This window comes from Capsicum annuum, chromosome 2, assembly GCF_002878395.1.
Source record: "Capsicum annuum cultivar UCD-10X-F1 chromosome 2, UCD10Xv1.1, whole genome shotgun sequence".
NCBI classification, from domain to species: domain Eukaryota; kingdom Viridiplantae; phylum Streptophyta; class Magnoliopsida; order Solanales; family Solanaceae; genus Capsicum; species Capsicum annuum.
Genome location: NC_061112.1, coordinates 3,775,523 through 3,785,927, shown reverse-complemented (window position 1 = coordinate 3,785,927; position 10,405 = coordinate 3,775,523). Strand labels below are relative to the sequence as shown.

The following is a 10,405-nucleotide window of genomic DNA, read 5'->3' as shown; positions in this document are numbered from 1 at the left end:
ACAAGACGTCTCAAGGTTGAATTGGGCAGTCTTTATACGAAACTAACTCGGTAAGAATTCCTCTAAAGTCACCGGACGTAGAGATTTTGGGGGGTGAAGCTCCATCACCCTCGTCTTCTTTGAGAATTCAATCAACTTCTGTTTTCTTGGTTTCCTTACCATTCTCAGCTGCTTGGATGACTCATTTTGTAGACTCATTTTCTTGTGTCTGCGTCTGGTCACTAGAATCCAACCTTCATCATCACCTTCGTCAACTGAAGACTTGTCAGGCTCTAATATTTTTTTATTATGCTCTTCGACACATATTTGGACTGGATCGAGCAAGCCAAATGTGATAAAGATTTGATGAGAATTGGTCATCTCATCATGAAAAAAGATCTTCTCTTTTGCCAATTGCATGACTTTATCTTTAAAGACAAAGCACTTTTCCAGAGGTTGGCTTATAATCCTGTGATATTTGCAATAATTAAGGTCATTGGTCATCCCAGCTACGTTGGGATGCTTCATCTCTGGGAGTTCAGTAAGTTTATGCTCAAGGAGTTCATAAAAAATCTCAGTAACATCAGAATCGAGGAACGGTTATTCTTTTTCTTGCATCTCTTTCAAAGTTTTTTTATTCGGACATGCTCCAAAAGTCGTATTCACGTTTTGCTTCTTGCTTACCTTTGTAGTGACTTTTACAGGAGACACATCAACATTCATGGACTCCTTGTTGTCATTTTTGGGGACAAACTTCCCCTATCTTTTGGGTTCCTACTTATCCTTTCCCCTTCGAGGGTCATGGATATGCGCTAATCCCTTTCCAGCAGAAGATATGCTCAACTTTATATCGTGAGCATGGGTAGCTAGCTCTTCAAAGGATTTAGGCTTAATGCCTTGCAAGATGTAGAGAAGTTCCCAGTGTATTCCTTGGACACACATCTCTATTGCAGAAGCTTCGCTAGGCCTATCTTTGCAGTTTAGGCTAGCATTTATCCATTGATTGATGAAGTCAATGACTGGTTCATCCTTTTTTTGTCAAGTATTTGTGAGCTCTACCATGCTCACTGTATGCCTTGTACTATAAAAGCGATTTAGAAACTCGTTCTCAAATTTCTCTCAACTATCGATGGAATTAGGCTCAAGGATCGTATACCAGTCAAAGGAATTTCCCTTTAGGGAATGAACAAACTGTTTGACAAGATAGTCACCGTAAGTTTCAGCATTGTTACATGTCTCAACAAAATATGTGATATGCTGTTTTGGGTTCTCTTTGCCCTCAAATTATTAATATTTAGGGGGTTGATAGCCGGCAGACATTTTGAGGCTATCTATCCTCGCAGTGTAGGTATTGGCATACGTAAGGGAAGACGTGGATACAACATCATACTTGTCTTTGAGGGTCCCTTCAATGAATTCCTTCAATTGCTCAATCGGGATCATCCCCTCAAAGAAACTCGTACCTCTTTAGTCGGTGGTGTTTACTTCACAGAATGTTCTGTTTCGTGATCCTCTGGAGCTTTTATAAGTACATGGCTAGACTCTTCGTCTATCAGGCCTTCCACCTTATCCACTATCTTATCAATTCGAGTGTCTTGATTCTGTACATATTTGGTCAGGCTCTCAATTTCCTTTGTCAGATTCACAAGTTACTCCTCCATAGACGAGGCATCAGTCACCATCACTTGCATAATCACTGGAGATATTGGAGAGTAGCATGGATTATCGCACAAGTTGATCTTTGACGTGCTCAACTTATGTGGTGTAGCCAGAGATGATGAGTTGCTTGAACGATCATCGCTCTTTGCGCCAGAGTATTTGAAACCGAAATGCTCAAGTAGAGCTAGAGTCTTCTTAAGCAATTCTGCCACACTGTTTCCTCCTTCTGAAGCACTTGCATTGGACTTTGTTCCTTGTGGGGTTGACGATCCAAAAACTGAAGTTGGTGCGGACGACACTGGATGTGTTTGTTGTCCTAGCAAGACTGTCTTGCTCCTTGTGACAACTCCTAAACTTCCGAAAGTAACACCAAGGATGTTTTCTACTTCAGCAGAGAACTTTGAATCAGCAGCCTTGGAAGCAGTTGATTGAGAGTTGACCTTCTTGGAAGCCATTTCAATGTTGTTGAACTTTGCAGTTGGAAAAGTTGAGATGAGAGGTAGAGATTGTCTCGCTGGGCGTGCCAGAATTTGTTGGACAATAAAATTTTTGAGACAAGAAAAATATTGCAACAATTAATTTATTGATTTCAAGGTGAGTGTTACAATCTCTATGAATCCTCTGATTCGCCTTTTCAAATATAAATTCAAGGGCTTAAAGCTTAATTTTGAATTTAAACTTGGTTTGTGGACTTGAGGGATTTGATCTTGACTTGTGCTTGAATTCAAGGGCTTTTGAGCTTGTTCTTGAATATTGCGGTCTTGATATTAAATCTTGATGAACTTGATTTGAATGCTTGAGCTTTTTAGAGAAATTGCGGCGTTTGATCCACGAGCTTTCTCTTGATACTTGTTAGAGTTCTAGGGTCTGGGGGTCCCTTTTTTTTGAATTATGAGGCCTCTATTTATAGTTATAGGAAAGAAAGAGTTATGATGAATATGGACTTCCTTTGACCAATCAGATTTAAATGATGTGGCGTCTTTTATAGGCTTTTATTTCATAGGTCTGTTGCATCAGTTTGACATGTGGCACGGTCCTATTGGCTCCTTCACTTAACCTGGCATGCCACGTCATTTGACACGTGGTGCTTATTTGGGTCTCTAGAATATGATAATATCTTGGGCTTAGTAAAATGGGCTCCCCATTTTGTAGTCCATATCAATGGGATAGCCCAATAAAAATTGGACTTTAATTAAACTCATACATGTTTGGATTTAAATAATTAATCCAATTATATTAGTCCGCAATATTTATTTGAGACCAATATATTTGAATTTAATATAATCCAAATTTCGTACGAATTTAAATTTAATAAAATTGCATCGCCCACAACGGGATTAATTTTTGAAAAATTGGTAAGCTTGCAAACTTCTTATATATATGGGTCTGAAGTTGAGCTTGTGAAAGTCCAATGTTAATGAAAATATCTAAAATTTGGTATGTAATTACTTGTGTAAGCAAATAAGTTTGACTTCATAGTTTCAAATTCCACTAGTCTCTTATACATTCAAAGGTGTTTGCACACAGATTACATGTAGTATTAAGAATTCTGAACGAGGGAGGTAAATAATTACAAACATTTCTAAAATAAAGAAAAATACGTACATTTGTTTTGATAAAATATATTCTTTATCACTAAACAAATATTTTAGAGAAAAAGGAGCATGAATTTTGACCAAAGCAAGTCATTATTTAAATCAGTTTACAAGAATGATATATATTTTTCTGAAAATTTTCAAAATTAGAATAAACATACTTCACAGTAATTTATTATATGGTTTTACTTTATTCCAAAAAAAGTTAACAAGGAAAAAGTTGATGGTTAATAACGTTTAAGAGAAACTCAATACTGTGGGTGAAGTTTTATCCATAATACATAATTTTCAGTAAACTTTCTGCCAAATAATACGTAACTTTCAGTAAATTTTCTGTCAAACTGTCCATGTATGAAAAATGATTGAATATATTATAAAGTTGTAACTTTGAATAACGATTTAAGGCAAAAACGTTATTGATAATAAGGGCTTTAAAGATTATACTAGTGAAATAGACCCACTACAAAAAAAGGGATTGAATTGCGTGGGTTATTTTTACATTTTGTTTCCGGGGGTTACTAAAACCGCCACAATACGGGCCCTCACAAACACTTTGCGGCAGTTTTTTTATGACGCCACAATTAATTTGCGGCGGTTCTTTTGCGGCGGTCGACCCCCCGCTAATCTTTTTTATAATAAAATGTATTCACTAGTTACTGCGGTTTAAAACCCCCGCTATTTGTTTTCATTTTTTTTAAAAAAAATTAGTGTTAAAAGTTGCGGCAGTTTGAAACCTCCGCTATTTTTAATATTTTTTTTTAATTTAGTGGGGCCCATCAATTTCAATTAATGATTATAAATTCTAATTTTAGCTCAAATTTAATTGTTTCTTTAGGCATAACCTAGAATCCAATATTTGTTCAATTCATATATCATTAACACAACATGAATAATTAAATATTGTAATTGAAAAACATGTCAAAAATACATTAAACTTCAAAATTAAATATTCAACTCCAATTTTTAAACATTAAGTAGTATCTTCAAAATCAAATTTAAACACAAAAACTTCAGTATTTTAAGATTCACTCCAACCACATACGCAACTACATCCAAGACAATTTGCAATGAAATCAATGAGTGTCATTAGGATCACAATCATCACGTGGTCTCCTTGCATCCATGGGCGAAATAGGTTCACTGGCCGCATCACTTGGCTACGTAAAAATGCAAAATATAAAAATCAATCAGATAAACTTTCAGTCCTTATTGTAAAACATTTATATTTACGTACAACTAAAAACATCATGATAAATGTAAATAGATCAATCAACAACTACTCCACGTTACAGTTTTAAACTACTCAATCAGTTTCAAGTATTAAAATGCCCTCAAGCTAACGGTCAATGGATGGAACTCAAGTCAATATTTTGGTTCTTGTAAAAAGCCACATGTCATTTTCTAATTGGTCGCACATTTTAGTTTAATTTTTAAAACCCACCCTGTTGATCCATTTTAATAAAACATACAAAATATTTTGAATGCTTTAGTCTTTAACTAAGAAGAAAAAGGTGAGAAGCAAGAACCCAAAGCATTCTCAGTCGAACATAAAACTATATATACGGAATGAATATGTTAAGTTTTCCAGACTTATTAACTAACTTAGTTTTCTTAATAAATCAGCTTCATGCACTTCTGCTAGTTGTTCATCGATTCTTTAAGGTAAAAGGGAGCTATTCATCTCAATCAAACAAGCTAAACCTCATACTATTCTTTGTATGTGGAAAGTAAAATTCCCAGAATTTGAGTGTTCAATTTTTTTCAGAATTCCCAGATTCCTCATTATAAGCTTTATGCAAAGAGAGATAATAGTGATACTCTTCAATAATGAATTTAATGGATTATAGAGCCCTATCAATACCATATAACCACATCGTATTCCCTAACCACCCCAGTGCCATGAATATTATTATTCGCAAAGATATGGATCATAGTCAAATTGTCGGAGGCATGAGGAAGTGAACCAAATACCAAAACTGCAAATTCGTCCAAAGGCATTTTGTACCAACAAACACTATCATGGACGAAAACAAATTCTCACACACAACCACCATCATGTAATAAGATAATATAGGATAGACTGGTTAAATTTTGTCCAAGAAAAAAATAATTTAACAAACCTGCAAGACGAAATAAATTGCAGTATGACAAAGAAAACTAAGAGCTTAAGAAAATAAAATCTATGATAAGGAAAAGTATAACTTATTGCAATCTAGTCAAAACCACCTGCTTCTAGTTCTCAAAATGCAAGGATAACCTTTACAAAATGTCGTATAATGTTGTACCTCATAAAAAAAATGTTATTCACACTTGCAGTTGCAAATTTTCCTTTCTGGAAAATCTCCAATTCGAAAGAGGACATTATTGGTTGTGTATGCAATCAAAACTCAGAAGTTAAAATAAGCTGCATAATCAATGCAGATTGTTAGTTGCACAAGCTTTGGGGAAGATGTAATTTATGTTTATTTCTGGGAAACCATATTATGTTGTAGTGTATTTCACTTTCACTATAGAAAGAAGATAGTAGGACAGTTCCTAAAGGGTTAACAGAGGCATTTCCAGCAATTTTATCTTTCACTTCACTGTATACTAACTTAGGCTCTGAAGTAGAATTATTCAGGAAAGCTAAACTGTTTAAAGTTGATGTCATGTTTCTAGACACATCATCAAATAAGTGGTCATTTTCATAAGGGTGGACGACTTCAACGGAGAAAGCTTGATGTTTAGACATTATATTTGGAGACAAATTCAGAGAAACAAATGGAGTGATACCAATAAAAGCTCCAATAACAAAGCACACAAAGAATTAGAGAAGTGTTCTCCTCCAAATTTGGCTCTTTAACTTTGAACTCTCCAAGGGCCTAGATGATCTTTGCGATAAAAAACCAAGTACAGATGTCCAAACTTTGTAGAATGCATAATCCAATGAACCAAAATAAGAAGACATCAGCCTTGCAGGCGGTGTATAACTTTGGTTACTCAACGGGGACTTGGACAACGGTGAGGAAACAAAACATGTTTCCCCGTTAGTTCTATCTCCTGGACGAGGTGCAGGGTTAACGCTCTTCTAATTGGACCTTTGGTTTCTTAACAAACCCTCTTTCCAGAATTATTTAATGTTACCTTCAGTACTCCAACTAGCAAGAACAACTAATCCTAGAGGTCCTTTTCAATTTAACTCGAGGGAAATGAGGCAATTATACCCTCCTCAACTTCACGATTTAGACCAGATACACCCCTCATTAAAAATGTGGTGCATATAATCTTTGTTATTTGAATCAGACAAATCATGCAAAGTTTCTTCTTCTTCCGCTACTTGTGACGTACCTGCATCAATACCCTCAGACCTTAAACCCCCGAATGCTTCATTAATCAATAATTCAATAGAATTTTGAAAAGGTGGTGCATCTTGAATGACCTCAATGTTTCTGGAATTAGGCAAAATATTTAATTCCCCATGCATAACCCAAGTGACGTAATGATCAGGAAAATCCTTGTTCATCAAATGGTGAAACACCACATCTCTTGTTTGCCACTTTTTAAAACCACATAAAGGACATGGACACTTTATTTTATCTCCTATAGCTTCATTGGTAAATGCAAAATGTAGAAACTGATTCAAACCAAGCAAATACTCTGGTGTATTTCTTAGCATTCCAATCCAAGATCTATCCATTGAATAATTTGATGAATATGCTAAATATCACCTATTAAGATTTCATGAAGAAGAAAAGTGAAGGTAATAGGAAATAAATAAATTATTGAACCCGAACAGAGAACATACATAACAACATATCTTATGAAAAATCACTCTAATAGATAATTGTGATGTCCGAACCAACTTTCGCACAACTCGACTAAATTTACAGGCATGAAAAAATAAATATTACTACTCAATAGCATAACCAAAAACTCATGGGTTAAGTTTACAAGTAAGAAAGAGGAAAGTCATGCAACACCAAGTAAAAGGACATCATTCAAGATCTTGTGTAATGATAAATTTTGAATCTTAACTAATTGGAAAACTGTGGAAAACTGTTCTTCAATTATAACTAATTGGGTCAGAGTAAAGAAAAGTGAGCAAAGTGTAGAAAAGAAGGAAGTCAGTCACAGAACAACTAATTAGAGGTAGAAAACTGGTGGTTGATTCAACAGAAAGCATCCTCAAAAAGTCAGACCAAATCAAGCCCTTGGATACGAGTAAATTACATAAACAACAAGAACACCCTGACAAAAAACTCAATTACTCACCAAACAATATAATATCAGAAATGAGAAAAAAACATAACCAAAAACTCATATATACGCATTCAATATAATTCCATTAACTGCACTAGTCGATGTAAACATAAAATAATTGGATAAACAAGTTACTTGTCAGAGTTCCTTTGAAATTCTTCTGTAGCAATCCTTGAACTACTCTCAGCAAAAACTTGATATTACTAGATTACTTCCTCGAATTGATGTACCTGAATAAATAATATTTACAATTCAATTAGAATTCATTGCTTCTTTTCACAATTCACAGAAAAGAACTTCTTTTCCTATTAATGTTGAAATAAACAAAACGTTAAGAAACAAGAACAAACAGATTTTTGGAAGAAAAAGAAAAAAAGATGATGATACCTATTCGAACAGAGAGTTTTAAATGATGTGGACTAAATGAATTAGCTATGAAAACACGATGAGCCCTCCAGCATTAGCAAAATTATAATTTTCCACCCACCAAGAGAAAAAAATCTTTCATTAGCAAAATTATAATTTTCCACCCACCAAGAGAAAAAAATCTTTCTTCACACAGTCGCTGCAAATCATACATTTGCAATATAGCTTAAAATTACTATAATGCCCATTCATAAAACCCAACTCTGATATATGTTCCGCCCCCACAGCTCGCCCCTGTGGTCTAACTATCAGAGAAAAACACATTGTGAAATACCTCAATCCTACACAAAACAGGACCTATTGAAAAACTGACTGTTGCAACATAATTAACTTTGACAAGAAAAGGTCATCTTTTCTTCATTCAAACAATCAACTCTACCTCAATCAACATGGATATGATTTTATTACTAACAACCCAACAAGAATACATTCTAAAAGCTTATCAGCATCTCCTAAAATTTTCAATGTGAGAAACTAGATATACATTAATCGAAGTCCCAACACATGCTAACTGTGCATTAGATTAATTTATTCAATTTATAGTGGAGGGTTAGAACTTGTAACTAAAACCAAATCTTGCAAGTTTAATTCAAATCAAACATGAATAAATAAAGATACATGAGTATTAATTAAGCGCCACTACTTTAATTTATTTCTTTGATCCTCGTATCCTCACTATTAGCCTTTAATTCAGAAATTCAAATGATAAATTGTAGCAATGCGTAGACGTGCTTGCAAGCAGATACTCATTTTTAGCTCAATAAGCACACCCTTTGAAAAATACTTCATTTCTACAAAGTAACATGTATCTTTTCCAACCTATATCGACCCTTGATATATCTTTAAAAAGATGTAAAATTTTCTGGTGCCTTATTCTAAAGTTTCAGCAAAAAAGGTCCAGATATTCTGGGCAGCATTACTTTCTTCAAAGACGTGCATTGTCTCCTACTTGGTGAGGTGCAACAGCAAAAGATTATTACTTGTAAATATTCTCAGTCCCTCCACTCATTGTCTTAATGTTGTGTGTTCAATACTTAAAAATTTTACTCTTTACCTTCATCTATGTGTTGTACAGAGATTGTCAAAAAATTTAGTGAAGGACATGATACTTTTTTAACTAATATAAGAACTAATGCTATGGTAGGGGTAGATTTATTGTTAGATATTATTGTTAGCTCAAACTTTAATTTGTATTATGCTAAGAAATTCACTTAATACTTATAAATAATCTTATCTAGAACTAATAAGTAAAAAAGGATTGTAGTCAGTAAGTTATGGAGGTCACTTAGGGTGATAGGCTAGTATGTAGTTGAGCGTCATCTCGTTGTTATTAGTTGAAGACATGACAGTCATCTTAAAATGAAAGGTGTATACTACTCCAATTAAACACTAACTAATAAATCTTGATTAATTAGCAACAGAAGAAAATTAGTTTAGTTTATTTGAAACAAGACCTAACAATGTTGGATTAATCAAAGGGACATTCTGTATACAATCAGTGGTTGGGGATGACTTGACTTGACTTACCTAAAAACAAAGTCCCCCAAATCTCAGAAAAAGCATCAACAATATCTCTTTTCCGTTCAACGATAAAAAAAATTGTAAAAGTTGTTCTAGCTCGTTCTTCTCAAACATTTCCTTCTCCAATATCATCTTGTAAAGGGGAAATAGGGGATTCTAATACACAAAATTTCTTTAGCTAAAAGGTGGGAAAAGATAAATTCAAAAAGAAAAAATACCAAACAATCAGCATAGAGAGAGAAATTAAGTAAAATTCTACCTCTAGAATCATCAGCACCTCTAGAATCATCAGCATGCAGCGGCCTCTCTATAAGTATAGAGAGAGAAATAAAGTTTTCTGTGGGAGAGGTAGAGAGAGAAAGTAAAGAGGGGAATGAAATGGAGGAAAATGACGCGCTATATTTTGATGAATTATTTTGATGAATAGCGGGGGTTTATAAACCCCACAAATGTAGTTTAATGAAAAATATTATTTATTTATTTTTATGTAAAATGGAGGCAAATTACGCGCTATTATTTTGATGATAAACCCCCGCAAATATATTTTGATGAATAGCGGGGGTTTATAACCCCCGTAAATATATAAAGGTTAGTGACGGGTAAATACCCCCTGTATTTCATATAATTTTGCGACGGTTGAAAAAAACCCCACAAATAAACTCCCGCAATTAGACGTGTTTTTTGTAGTGACTGCGCTCCGCGCGGTTATGAAAGCTTTCATTATAAAATTGAAAATATTTTTTCATAACATACTCACTAAGTCATAATCAGACAATTAACAAAGAGCACTTGCAAAATAAAATATCGATTAAAAGGAAAGGTTGTTGAGTTTGCAAATTTAATTTTAAATGTATAATTAGCTCATATGTTAAATTCCTCGGAGGACATCGATCAAATAACTCATATCACATAATATGTTACACTTCTTTTAATTCACTCAAAACTATAAGGAAAAAAATATAATTAATGAGAGAAATAGATTTTTT

At 34.0% G+C, this 10,405-nt stretch overlaps 1 long non-coding RNA gene across 1 annotated transcript; it reads right to left on the bottom strand.

Annotated features, from left to right (window-relative positions):
• Nucleotides 1-4,119: 4,119 nt before the first annotated feature.
• LOC107853229 lies at nucleotides 4,120-9,804 on the bottom strand. The gene is made up of 3 exons (XR_001669704.2): nucleotides 9,679-9,804; nucleotides 7,608-7,702; nucleotides 4,120-4,390 (listed from the first exon to the last, which is right to left on the bottom strand). It is a non-coding gene; the product is annotated as an uncharacterized LOC107853229 (long non-coding RNA).
• Nucleotides 9,805-10,405: the final 601 nt, after the last annotated feature.